Below are 14,932 nucleotides of genomic sequence, written 5' to 3'. Positions count from 1 at the left end.
CATGTGTTACCCAGCTCACCAGTGCAGCAGGTTGGAAACTGATAGGTTTGCAGACCAAATAATTACAGAGACTAAGAGTTCTCGATGGCATTGTGTACTGAATAGAATCCACCGCTCGAGTGAGATGCGTACAACTGCAATGTGCCAAAAATAGATGAGACAGTTTATCTACACTCCACATTCTCTATCTCCCCAAGCAGGACTAAAAGTATGATGCATATATAGAATGGGGTGTGGATAAGTACCTCAGGGATGCTTTTGTCGTAACCCTACATCACCTTGGACAGTCTGAAGTGAGAGTCTCTCCATGAAAACACAACAGGCTGCTTCTTGTTACACTTATCATGTTCCACCATTGTTCTGGTGTGAACACTCCCTAATCCACAAGCATTTTGTACCTTCTAGATGGAGACCCGTGCAAACACCCACTTTGGGCGTGGCATTGTACCTTAGGGATTGTGCATTCATTCTACTGTTCTCACATCAGTGGATGTGACCTTCCAGCAACCTCTCCTCTATTGTTGGTGTGCATGCACACACGCAGCTAAGCATTGACAATGGTGGTATCAGAGCATCCATTCAGCTCATGAGCTGCTGTCAGCAGCAACGACATTGAGCCTCGAGCTCAGCCTCCTCTCCTTTCTTACTTTCTGTCCAGGAATACCAATAAAGCTGCTGTTCACAATCAGCTCTCTGTCAGTCAGCTGAACAGCAGCAGAACCTGCTGTCATACATTCCAACAGCTGCCTGTCAGCTGAATCAGCAGTTCCACCAGTGGTCAGCTTGCCTGTCTGCCAGATGAAGCCACCATGCCATCAGCACAGTTGAACACTGCTCCTGTAACCTGCTGTAGCTGCTTGAAACTGCCACGTTTTTCCCCTGGTTGCTGAGCTGCCTCCCTGCCAGTGATGTCGCTACCTGTGCCACCTTTAGTTCGAGCCCAGCGCCACCTTTCTGCTGCTGTTCTTCCTCCACTACACCAGCCGGAGCTGCTCATGACCTGCCCAGAGCACTATTTGCATCACCTGTTTCAGCACATCTGCTGCGGTTGTTTCAACTGTAACACCAGTGCTCAGCTGCCTCCCTGTCAGCTGTGCTACACTCAGCTCACACCATCCTTGAGCTCCCTGTCAGTCCACCTCTGTTGTGCACTCAGATGCCTCTCAAAAATCAGACAAACAAACCAATTTTGGGGCTTTTCGAAATCAACATCAAATCTTGCCCCAATTTCATCCCAAAATTTAGGGCTTTCGCTGGAACCCCCAAATCTCACCACAAATTTGGGGATTTTCTTCTGAGCCAGAGTTCTTCAAATTTTCTTCACTGAAATCTGGGGATTTTGCAAATTTTGCAGGAATTCATCAACATTGACGCTTAACTATTCATCCTATGCAACATTTTCTGTGTTTGTGTCAATGTATATAAGCACGTGTTTTGGTTCTGATGATTAGGTCAGATTACAAAAGGGCTAGCACCTCTTGATGCCATAGTTAACTTGTACAACATATTTGTGATTACTAATTGGTATTAAAATGCGTATTGTTTAGGGTTCAACATATAACGCTTTATCTGCATTGCCTAGGTTATAATGCTAGACAGTAAAGTGCTCAACATAGTGGGGAAGCAATATCACTCAAAGAACCTAAGGAGCGAAATACTTAAGTCCCACATGTGAACCCCAATTTGGGAGGACCCAAACTTTCTATAAACATGCTGCCCTCCATTCAGCCGAATCTCATATTGCACTTTGCAGGTGCTAAAGCTTCGTTATCCTCACCCTGTTCGCCAAGGATATCTCAGCGAGAGTTGTCCATAATCATCATCCATCATTTGGTGCCTGGTGACTGCTGTACTTGCTGCATTTACCCTGTTTCATGCATTCCAGAGCTGCCATACAGTCATAAATGCTGTCACCCTGATCTGTCCACATCAGCCCCAGCTGCATTTTCAGTCTCAGACTGATTTGCTGCTGTAAACGCAGCTCTACACTGCTGCATTTTCATCATCTGCTGCCACCTGGACTGCTGCCATGTCATCACCATTTGCATTTGCATTTTTCTGCTCCATTTCTGCCCATCTGGCACTAATCCAACCCTACGCTGCTGCATTTGCTGCTGCCAGATACCTTCGGAGGCTGCCTTGCTATATTTGGGGATCTATCAAAGTACAACCCACTCTCGAACTCATTATCTCTATCCTGGTCCTTCAGATACAGGAGTTATTCAACATGGCGTAGTGTGCTTACTGCATTAATTATCGTATTCTATTCAAATTCATTCATTTCATTAATCATCATGTTCATGGTCTCTAAGTTACCCTGACCCTAACTATTTATAAAATTGTACTTGAATTTCTATGTTAGGGTATTTCTTTATACCCATTTCATGGGGGGAACTTTGTAGTCATCTCATGGGCTACGCATTGATGCCCTTTGATCCATGATACGGGCTCCCTAGGTATTTAAATTGTCATTAAATACAATTGTTGCCCCTAGTGTCTTAAGCACTAAGTGACATGAGGGTTAGGGTTTCTTATGATGGTTAACCCGTTTACCGTTTCATTTTATTATAAAAAGACACTTTGTGAGTCATGAGCAAGTAAGTGTGGCATTTTCCTTGTGATCACCTTGAGTGTTGTACTCTCTTTCCTCATTAATACATCGCTTCTCATTTGCGATGGAGTCTTGTTGTGCATCAATTAATTCTTTCATTCTCATTCATTTCAATTAATCATGCAATTACTCCACGACTGGGCCAACAACCATACTACTTCATCTCTTCTCTAATCATCATTCTCACTTTGCTTCAACCATTAGCCATCACTCTCTTTCCAACTGCCTACCTCCTCTCCAAGAGTTGCCACCCTACATCTAAAGGTGCTACCCTAATGTTTGGAGGGGTCACCCTACTGCCAAGCTTCTAACCTGGAGCGGCTGCCACTAGTGTTTTGGAACTTCCCATTGAGCAATCAAAACTTGCCTCTAGTTTATCATATTTCTTTGGCATCTTTGGGCTCAATACAATAGCCCCAAAAAGCCATTTTAGCTATTTAGTATACCAATCCAAACAATTGTAAAACACTCTAGACAAATCTTTTGGCTCCAAAATGTTACATAAAAGGGACTTAATGTGCATACCACTCATCATCCCTTGTGCCCACCACTATCACCATCATCATCTATCCTCATCCACACCATCCTCCTATTGCCACCAACTACCATGTAGCATCTATCTGCTGCATTTTCCAATCGGCAACATCCACAACTTGATCTATTGCAGTCCAAATGTAGTTCTCCAAATGTATTTCAGCCCTACTGTAGCTGCCACAACCTCATCTATGGTATAGTTTACTCCTCCAAACCAAAAGCGAGCAGATGCTTATCAATTAGTAATGCCCCTGTGTGGACATACCCTAATGTGTAAAAGTATGTGTAGGTGTGAATACCTTTTACACCACTTAGTATAAATTAAGGGTCAAAGGTGTAGATAGACACTTCAGCCTATATATTCAAGCCCTATCAGTTGTACTTTTATCAATCATCTTACTTATCATTATCAATTTATTCTTTCAATTTGTGTACTTGCAAGACTCTCTCTCTCTCTCTCTCTCTCTCTCTCTCTCTCTCTCTCTCTCTCTCCGTGTTTGTGTGTGTGTGTGTGTGAAAAAGTTTAAATTAATGTATAGGAACATTTACATCAGACCTTCTGGCCAGCCAAGCCTGATGAAAAACCAACAACAAACACTCATGAAACCAAAGGGCTATGAAAACACCATTCTACAAAAACAAAAGAAGAGGATCGTGAAGTAGACACAATAGGGGTGGAGTGAACAACATCCATGCATGGAGCAACCACCTCTTCAAGTATGAAGCCAACCAAAACCATGGAAGAAATCTACCATAACAACAAGCCTCGCACATGACCCACATGACCACGGATACACGAGGCTCAATCAAAGATAAACCCATTGTGAGTCCGCTAAATGTGCCAAAGATCATTCAATCACATGAATTGAAAGAGGCAAGGATGATGACTCATGAGACTGTAACCTAGCCATGGACAATATCTTGCCCAAGTCCCAAGAACGGATGGGCATTCTCTCACCTGTCATTAGTGAGATCCATACTCTGGAAATAAAGGACAAAAAATGAAAAGATGAGCAAGGGTCCCATCACAAGTAGTACAAAAACAATCTCTCTCTCTCTCTCTCTCTCTCTCTCTCTCTCTCATAAAGAGTATTTGTATTAATCACCAAAACACAAAATTCAGGAGTACAACATGAGTACAAGTAAAACGATCTATATGACTGACAATAAAATCAAAGGAACTACTATGTGCCAAGAAAGCAAATCTTGTTGAGAAAGATTATCTACTAGCTCAATGATGTTAAGCTACCAATGGAGAAGGCCTCTCAAACAAGCGACATAAACTCTGCACTCCAAAACCAGAATTAAAAATGAATACATTCTGCATAGGTCATATTTTGCCAGTAGCATCACAAGCGCAAAAGTGGAAGGGAAGTTTCATATGTGGCTCTACAAGATCTGAGATTTTGGGTTGTCCAAAGACCTAGTCCTTTGGAAGCATCAATAGCTCTACCACTCAAAATCAAATAGTAGACAATAAAGACTAAACTTTTCTCACCACTAGACAAGAAAGAAACGGATGACAAGAAGTTACTTCACATGTACAAAGTAAGAAACAACCATTTGAGATATGATGACTTGAGACTGCAAAGGCAAGGGGAAGAGTGTCAACCAACATTCACCAAATAAAGACTTTGTATTTAAATGGAGTCCTATTAAGCCAGCCCACTATCACAATAGATTTTCACGAAGTGTTGCTTTTATGGAGACCCCAAGAGCAATTGCGCTTGTAAGCCAGTCCATGCTTATCTCGTATAAGCAAGTGGTATATCTCATTCACTCACACACTGCACAAACGCAACTGACCATTAATCATCCAATCTTACCAAGGGTATCCTAGTTTGAAGGGGGGAAAGGATGCAAAGCATGTGAGGAATGGAAAGGGTGTCCCATAAATTATGATAGCCTCTAGGAACATTTAAAAAATGTCAAATCGATTTAAAAGATATGACAACAGCACTTATAGGTAGGAATGCATCAAAACAGTGATCAGCCATGCCATTCTATTGAACACTAGCCTCTCTTGTTGTTTTCCTTCCCATGAAAGAAGCTTTGAAACAGCAGCAGTTCAACTCTTAAGGAGTTTTCACTGAGGAAACATAGAATGTACGAGCACAACTAAAACACAAAGACTCTAATAGTGATGTGCAAAATCGAAACCCTCAAACCAAAACTCAAAACTCAAAACGTGAAAAACACAAGCACGGATAGAGAAAGAAGAGAACTCTAAAGTGAATGGATCAATGATATAAATGAATGTAAGAGTGTACAAAATGCTCAAGGGTAGAGCAGAGTATCGGGGTGTTTCGTCCACTGAAGATGGATCTCGAGTGTTAGAACCACTAGTCAAAGCTGATGAAGGTGAGGAAACTGCAAAACACTGAACACTTGAGGCTGTAGGATGGTTGGCAATAGCAAAGGAAGTGGTACATGATGCTAACAGCCCCTAAAACTGTCAAATGCAGCGGCAAGAACTATCACTTGATGTGGATTCTGCTCCCAACAGGAGCTATGGACAGCAAACGCAAGCTAGTCAAGTTGAGGAGAGAGGCTAGCGATGACAACAGATACCAAAGGCAATAGTGTAGACCACACTAACCAGCACGAGAGCAATCATGGAGTGTTGGGAGGGCTGATGGAGAGATGGCAGCTATCGCAAGGGCTGGATAGCCATTGTGTGAAAGGCTACTTACTAAAATCTGCACACAAGGGTGAGAAACCTACACAAAATGATGGGGCTAAATGGTGGACAGCCTGTCTATTTATAGATATGGAAGGATCCTCCCAATTTAGGGTTTTGCATGTGAGACAGAGAAACTCTCTAGAACCACTCCCCGAATGAACTTTTGGTAATTTGCTATTTTGGGGCTGTTTTAAAGAGCTAATCAAGATGTACTGGATTTTTAGCTCAATATCCCCTCTCAGGCCCGAAACTAGAACTAAGAAGGGACTAGAAAAGAAGCTCAAGCCCGTTTTTACCCCAAGGCATCCCATCCCAAAGCAACCAAGGTATCGAACAAGGGGTGCACATCAACTGCCCTGTGGCCTATCAAGATTACAAAGGCGATGGTTATCTCACCAAGGGAGTCCAAGTAGTCACCCCGAAGAGGATAAGGCATTAGACAAAGGGTGCTCATCAGTTACCCAATGGCCCACCTGCTGGGTATGGAGCTCATGAAGATAGACCAACAGGCTATGGAGAGTGAAGCCCCATGGTGGAGAGAGAGAGAGAGAGAGAGAGAGATCTTGCCAGTACACAAGAAGCTGAATAGATTGATGTGATTGTTTGTGATGAAAGTACAAGTGATAGGGCCTGAATATATAGGTTGAGCTATCCACCTACACCTTTGACCCTTATTAAATGCTAAGCGATGTAAAAGGTGTTCACACCTAGACACGCACTTTTACACACAATAATGTGTGTTCACCTAAAGGGATAAATAAATCTGGCAAACCCCCCTCCGTGTCATGGGTGACTAAACTCGTGAGACAAAACATGCGAGAAAAGAAAAAAGGGAGGATATTACCTTAAAGAGGCAGTGTCTAATCCTGTACAATGATTCTCGAAAGGAGATACATAAATGATAGAGATGCACCATGAGAAAGATTGTAACATGGTCTACCGAAAACCTTAGGGACCCAAAGTAAGGCATGGTTTAGAGGTGCATGTGCATGGCTCAAAGGCTGATCAAAAGCCAGCATGGCTCAAAGACACTGAGCATATGACTAGAGGCCAAATACATGGGTATAGCTTTCCTACGATCAACTTGGAGATCTGCGATAAGTTGTTACAATTCCCTTTGAAATATAGCTCCTAATAGAATCATAAAAGGAATGTACAAATCTTTCTAGATAAAAATCCGAGCAAAGTACCCCACACAGTGAGTGTTTGGAAAGGTCTTAACACATGCATTGGCATGGTCAATGTATGATTCCAAAACACATTATTTATTTATTTAGGATTTGATTCAAAAAGCATACTAATAGGGTTCATCATTGCCAAGAGTCAATGACTGAACAGATACGTTTAGGGGCTTATCAAAGGTGGTCAATGGCTCGTCAAAGTCACATCAAATAAGGTATTAGAAATGGCATATTGGGCGTGTTGCTTGTCTTGCTATTTATCTTTCTTCTTGTAGCATTAATCCATTATGTGATCAACACACTTGCGATATCAACTCTTGGGCGGTTGTTTCTTGGTGTAGAAGGCTACCAGTGCAATATTAGCATCTTTGTTACGCCTTTCATCATCCAAAAGGATGACAACCATTTCTTCATATTTCATCTCTCAAGCCACCTTGAAAGCTGTCACACTTTCATGGAATTGTGCTTCTTTTCATCGGCTATTAAGAAGTATAGCCTTTTCATCATCATCATCCAAATGACTTTTAAGAGTGATTAATTGTTGGTAAAGAATACTTAAATGATCAAAGATGCTACTTAAGAGTCTCCAAAGAATTGTAGGAGATACTAAACAATTGCATCCTTACAAATAATTTGGGATTATTGATATCTCCCCCAAATGTGGTTTGAAGTGTTAGAGATCATAGCCTGACTGGAGGGCAGGCAGCTGCACAGTCGGACTGCCACGTGGCAGTCCGACTGCCTGCAGCCCAGTCGGCTGCATTTAATGCAGCCGACTTATTCAGGCTGCGTCCTATTTTCTGGCGCCCCAGTTCGTGGCAGTTTTCGGCTATAAATACCCGACGTTTCCAGCAGTCTGGCCACTCTTCTCTGTCGCAGATTACAGACCGGTGCCGTGCAGATTTCTCTCTCTGTTCACAAATTTCAGACAGCAGACAGTGCAGACTGCAGCAGACTTCGAGGTGGACAGCAGGTCGCATCGTCGAGGTGGAGACACGCAGTCCAGCGCACTACGCCCGTGTATATCTTTGTATTCAGCATTCTATATACAGCAGATCTTCATCGTCCACTGTCTCTTTCTCTCCCTTCTCTCTCTGCGTTCTCTCTCTCTCAGTCCTACGCTTCCGCACCACTGCACTCTGACATGAAGGCCATCCCATACCTCTTTTGCTGTTTTTGTAAGATGAAGGTGATAAAGAATCTTGTCAAAGCGACCAAGCCCGATGATGGCAAGTACGCTTTCATTCTTCTCAAGCCATTCTTGATGAAGTTGCGCGTTGCCCCCCGAATGTGCTCTGGCTCGTCAATGGAGATGACTTTTCATATGCCTTCTCGCATGAGTATGAGCCGGCTCTTTGTCTTTTAGATGGAAAAGCTAACGCTCGAGAATTTTTCAATTGTGATGTCATATCTCGACATCATGATGGTAGATGCCATGGGAAGAGCTCAAATTGAACAAGGATGAAATTTTGATGAAGAATTTTAAAGAAAGCAGGCTCAGATTTGACAAGCCCAATTTTTATTAGGTAAATGACATGAAACTTTAATAAAAATCAAAAATCCCCAATTTCACAGAAATTGCCCCTAACAAGCCAATGTTTCAATTTAATTAATTAAAGTTGAAGCTTATAATTTTGGGCTTAACTTCACATGTCGGGCCACGTCGGTTGTTATATTTATAAGACAAATTAAGGGAAACATGCACGAGGCATGACCGTCCGGGGCCTTGGGCACCCGAACGAGGTTTAGGGAAGCCTAGAAGTAAAGAGAGTCCCCAAGAATAGTAGGACTCACCAAGATTTGACGGCTGGCAATCGGATCACGATGAGGGTGGCCAGCGATTAACTAGGCAAGGCTGGGAGGTGAAACGCATCTCGTGCCCTTTGAGTGTCGAACTGTATTCCTCAAGAATTCGGCTTTATCTTCTGAGTCGCCTGACATTGGTATCAGAGCCGCCATCGCATCTTGTTGGAGCTGTCGCGTCTTCATCTTGCTAGTCATTCGTGAAGTTTTTTTTTCTAGTGATTACAAGCGCAAGGGCCAGGCGATTCAACTGCCATGACACGTCATCTGTCAGTCTTTTAAGGTCGCCGCCCGTTGTCCGTCAGTCGTTGAAGGTCACCACACGACGTTGTAAATCGTGGTCGTGTAACGTCATGAAAGTGTGACACGCCGCAGGGAGACGAAAGGCGTGAAGCACAGCGTGACACACCTGCTGTAAGCCGTGACGAAAAGCATCAAATAGTACTCAAGTTCTACACGTCATGGTACTTCAGGCCATACACGTCACACGGCTGTCTTCCAGGCACAGTTTAACAATAGGATCGTTTCCACCCGACTGAAGTCAGAACTTAAATCGCTACCAGCTGACTGAAGTCAGTCAAATCTACTTTATACCTAGAAGATATACCGGTCGTTCCCGTGATTCTTCCGTTTCTACCACAGAACTTCATTTCCAGCATGACTGGTTTACTGCTTTAGTCCGCGAAGGCAAAATTTGTTCCTTACTCTTTGGGTTTATTTACAAAACTAGCAACAGTTGCCTGCCATTATAATCAGGGAAGTACTTTACCTTGTATGCAAATTTTTTATCTTTGCTTTCCAATTCCAGTGTATTAATGGCAGAAAAAAAGAAAGAGGGAGTAATGGAAAGTTCTAGTTCTGGGGATCACCCTATGGTAGATCCCCATGAAACGGAGATGCAAGAAGAACAGTGGGAAGAATTCTTTGCTACACGAGAACAATTTGATGATCTTACTGCTCGTGTGCAGGCTGAGGGGGTTCAAATGGAAGTTTTAACCCAAACATTCACTGAAATAAAATCTCAATTAACTTTATTGTTAGAAAGGGATAAAAATAAGGTAGAAACCTCGGATATCCTATCTTCATCGAAAGATTTAGATATGACTATGCGAGATCCTAAGGAACCCCACCACAAGTTGAGGGATAATCCAGCTTTAAAAGACATGAAACCCCCTTAGTTTCACGGGGAGAAAAAAGATAAAAATAAAGATACAATCTTTCATTTTCTCCAAAAATGAGAAGATTTACATAAACTTAAAAATACTCCACCACATCTCCAAGCATTGGAGACTAGTTTAACTTTGGGGCCCAAAGCATATAAATGGTGGCGAACTTTAAAGGAGGCAAATAAAATACCTGAAACTTGGGCTCAATTTGAATCCGTCTTTTTGAAAGAATTCCTTCCTGAAAATGAAATGGAAAGAAATTGGGAAGATTGGGATTATGTAAGACAAAAGGGAAGACCTCTACTGACATATTTGGAGGAATATCGTGAGATAATCCTCAAATTGAAAGGAATAGATGAATTTCAAAAGACAAGAGGATTCATTAGGGGACTAGATAAAGCCTGTAAAAAGGAAGTAAAAAGGAGTTCACCTAAGACGCTAGAAGAGGCAATTAAATTTGCATTAATCAATGAAGATAGTATGCGTCCAAGTACACTCACTAGTCTCACCGATACGGAGCCCAAGTCTAAGGAATTGGAAACCTCAAAATTTGTGGGCAAATTTAAAAGGAAAATGCCATTTTTTAAGGGTAAAAAACAACCTTTTGAGAAGAAACAATATGTAAGGCCAAAGTTAAGTCCAGATGACTTTGATAAGGCCAAAAAAGAAAAGCTGTGTTTCAATTGCCTATCCCCTAACCATGCTGCTTGGAATTGTCCTCAAAGGAAAAAGGGGGAAGACAAGGAAAAGGATAAGGACAAGGGCAAGGCAAAAGAAAAACAAATCCATGTAGTGCAGACCTTAGAACTAAAGGGGCATGAAATGTATAAATCTTTAGAGGTCTTGCACATGGATGTACAACACAAGTGTTGTATGTCAACTTCTATGTGGCAGCCTACCTTTGGTCCACATGATTTAGTTAGAGTGCATGGATTGATAGCTGGAAAGAGGGTTAGAGTCATGATTGATGACTCTGCTACACATAATTTTATAAATTATGCACTTGTCAAAATTGCAACTTCCCCAACAAAAGAGTGGGCATCAATATGTTGTTCGTATGATGCAAGGTCAAGATAATAAAATATGGGATACAATGGTATCCAATTTGGAAATTGAGATTCAAGGATATAAAGATAAACTTGATTTCCAAATTATGAACATGGAAAGAGCTGATATTGCTCTAGGGAGAGAGTGGCTATGGGGATTGGAACCATCCTTAAAACGTGGTTACCATCATAATACATTGGAATTTAAAAGGGATAGTAAGACTTTTGTTATTCAAGGTGAACATGAAGTATCTGATAATCCTTTGCTGTGTTCCACTGAGGTTCAGAAGCTGATAAAGAAGGAAGTTTGTGAGGTATACATGTTATGGTCTCTTCCTGTACAAAACACTTTTACTTTTTGTAATATAAAGCAACAATTTTCTTATGTTTGTGAGTTGAATGTAAATAATGAATTAAGTAGTCTGTTAGATGAATTTAAAGATGTGTTTCCTTCTGATTTACCAAGCGGCCTTTCACCAGATAGGGGTGATATAAATCACCCAACTGACACAAATAAGGAAAGAGCTTTAATTGGGAAACAAACCAAAATGAAAGTTTTCAAAAAATTAAAGTAGCTATTGCTACAGCTCCAATATTATTAATAGTGGATCCTAATAAACCATTTGTGGTTGAAGCTAATGCCAGTGATAAGGCGATAGGCGCGGTCTTATTACAAGAAGGTCGACCAATTGCTTTTGAAAGCAAGAAATTAGAGCGTACAAAACAGAATTATTCTGTTTATGAGAGTACATGCAATGAAGAAATGGAGGCACTATCTGTACGGTGCCAAACTTTTGATTTTATCGGATCATGAAAGCATTAAATGGCTTAATGATCAACCGGATTTACACGAGCGTAAAGCCAGATGGACCGAACTCCTCCAAGAGTTCGACTATGAGATAAGATATAGAAAAGGAAAGTATAATATGGTAGCTGATGCACTCAGTAGAATGCCCATCATAAATGAATTGAGTTTTACTCAGTTCACTTCCAACTTGCTTGAATCTTTAAAAGGGAAATGCCAGGTTGATCCGGCATATTCCAACATATGGGAAGCAATAAAAAATGGGAATCCAAATGAAAGTACTTCTACTAAGGAAGGAATATCTGAGGATGTTCAACAAGGAAATGGAGCATTAGGGGTTGCTCAAACCGGATTCAATTGGAAGAATTTTACCATTGATAATGGTTATTTACTCTACAAGGATAGGGTGTGTGTCCCGAAAGATACAGAAATAAGGCGCCAGATACTCTTTGAGTGTCATGATACCCCTAGCGCGGGACATCCAAGAGTTAATAAGACTTATAGTCTTATTAAAAGGTTGTTCTATTGGCCTGGAATGAATAAGGACGTTGGATACTAAACTTAGCATGAGTACGGCGGATCATCCGCAAACTGATGGGCAAACTGAAAGGGTTAACCAAATCCTTTAAGATATGCTTAGGACATATGTAAGTAAAAGGCAAACTAATTGGGAAGAGTATCTACCGATAGCAGAGTTTGCATATAATAGTACCAAGCACTCTTCCACTAGATATAGTCCATTTATGTTAATGTATGGGTTTCAACCCAGAGCTCCTTATGCAGTCCTGTATAAGACTGCATAAGGAAAAGGTTCAGGCAGCTAAGGATTTTTTGGAGAATATGAATAGTATGTTAAAATTTGCTCAAGAAAATATTAAAAAAGCTCAAAATCGAGCTAGAGCATATGCAGATCCTCACCGAAGAGACATCTCCTTTAAAGAAGGAGAATTGGTCTATCTTAAGGTGCCTGAACAAACTAAAACTATGAAAAAGGGACAATGTCCAAAGCTTTCACCCAGGTATTGTGGTCCTTTCACAATACTTAAAAAGGTGGGAGAACTGGCTTACAAGCTCCAACTACCTACTGGTAGTAAAATGCATCCAGTTTTTCATGTAAGTTAAGGAAGAAGCTGGGTGATTTGGATAATTTAATTTTAAATAATAATATTTAGGAGCTATTAAATGACCAATCTAATCCACATGAACCAGAAAGAATATTAAATGTTCGTAATAGACGAACAAGGAATACTATTTATCAAGAATGTTTGGTTAAGTAGAAAGATTGTTCAGAAGAAAGCTCAACATGGGAGCGAGTAAGTACCTTAAAGAAAAGGTTTTCCAATTTACAATTAGACCTTCCAAGTATCGTTTTCGAGGATGAAACCGATTCTTAAGGGAAAGGAAATGTTATATTTATAAGGTAAATTAAGGGAAACATGCACGAGGCATGGGCGCCCAAACGGGTTTTAGGGGAGCCTAGAAGTAAAGAGAGTCCAAGAATAGTAGGGCTCACCAAGATTTGATGGCTGGCAATCGGATCACGATGAGGGTGGCCAGCAATTAACTAGGCAAGGCTGGGAGGTGAAACGCATCTCGTGCCCTTTGAGTGTCGAACTGTATTTCTCAAGAATTCGACTTCATCTTCTGAGTCGCCTGACATCGGTGATGGGATGAATGTGACGTGGCAAGAGCTGCTGATGCAGCACCGAGATGTGATAGGTCAATGGGTGCTGAAGATTGACGACCAGGACAAGGCAGGTCAGGTCACGAACGGCGCCTATGGAAGTACCGACTAGACTGACAGGGGGGTGACAGTTGGGGGCAGCAGCACGTGGAATCGCCAACTGAACTGATGGGCGCAGCTATAGGCAACAGGCAACTCTCTCTTCTTCTTCAGCTGCTGCTGCTGTTGCAGCAACAGTCATGAGCAATCTTGGGCAGCAGACACAACAGGGAACAGGGCAGAAGTACTGCAGATCTGGTTGTTGTGCTGGACAGACTGCATAGAAAGAGCAATGGGCAATCAATGCAATGTCACAGGTGGCAGTTCAGGCTGAACTAGGCATGCTGAAGTAGCAGAGGTTGTGTGAACTAGTCAATCCTACTCTGATACCACTGTTGGGCATGGAGCTCATGAAGATAGACCAGCAGGCTATGGAGGGTGAAGCACCATGGTAGAAATGAAATGATATATTAACGTCTACAAAAGGCCAAAATGACCTATGAGACCATGAGTTACAATCATGTCTATGATGGTACAACTGTCTAGGCAAAATATGTAGCACAAAGCAAAATAAGAAAGGAAACTAACTATGGCTATGTGTAAAACATAGAGCTCTATCTAGTAACAATGAGCTCCAAATGGTACAATCTCATGTGGGTATGGAGGGCCTACCGAGCAATAATCCCCTGCATCTGCCTATGAAGGTGTCGTCCGTGTCTGTGTCGAGGCCTAGGATGTCTGAATCGGCTAAGCTGAATGGCTCGATCAATCAGTACTCCTTGTCTGTGTGTGGACTATGGCGGTAAGAGAGGCTCTCGTGTGGACTGCGGTTGTAACTGTATTGAAGTCTTCTGAGTCTCCTTTGCAAAGAAGTCTATGAGCTGCCTCTGTGAAGGGCCTCGGTGTCCTAGAGCAGCTATACTCCTGAGGCACATGTCACGAAGCCATCGTATCTCAAAAAGAAAGAAGCCAAGGCATCGCTGATCGGTAAAATCCATGACTCTGGATAGTGGTCCAAATCCGTCTCTAAAGAGACAATGGAAACAACCACGGACCTAATAATACGCTAGGCAGCAGCAGATATAATGCTCCTCTGTCTCTGGCTCTAATTGGCATATCAGGCATATGCACTCCTCTAGTGGGATGGATCTATATCTGCCACTCTCAATCTCTAGCTGATGTGAGAAGGTGCACAACTGGCCAATAGTACATCTGATCCCATGGGAAAGGTGGGTGTCCATGTATCTCGGGCGAACAATAAATCCATCATCTATAGTATGGAGGAAATGCTCGCGGTAGAAAGCCATCTTTGTCCTCCTGCCCTGGCATCAACCATGTCCGCCTGATATCCAACTGGGTAAGATCCATCCTAATGATCTT

At 42.0% G+C, this 14,932-nt stretch overlaps 1 protein-coding gene across 2 annotated transcripts in view; it reads right to left on the bottom strand.

Moving 5' to 3' along the window:
* LOC148029108 (thylakoid lumenal 17.9 kDa protein, chloroplast) overlaps positions 1 to 14,932 on the bottom strand; it is a 47,384-nt gene that overhangs the window by 9,279 nt on the left and 23,173 nt on the right. The window lies entirely within an intron of this gene.

The sequence above is a fragment of the Lygodium microphyllum genome, chromosome 11, assembly GCF_053477565.2.
Source record: "Lygodium microphyllum isolate KBCC chromosome 11, Lygodium_microphyllum_v1.1.10, whole genome shotgun sequence".
NCBI lineage: Eukaryota > Viridiplantae > Streptophyta > Polypodiopsida > Schizaeales > Lygodiaceae > Lygodium > Lygodium microphyllum.
This window is presented reverse-complemented; position numbering and strand designations above follow the sequence as displayed.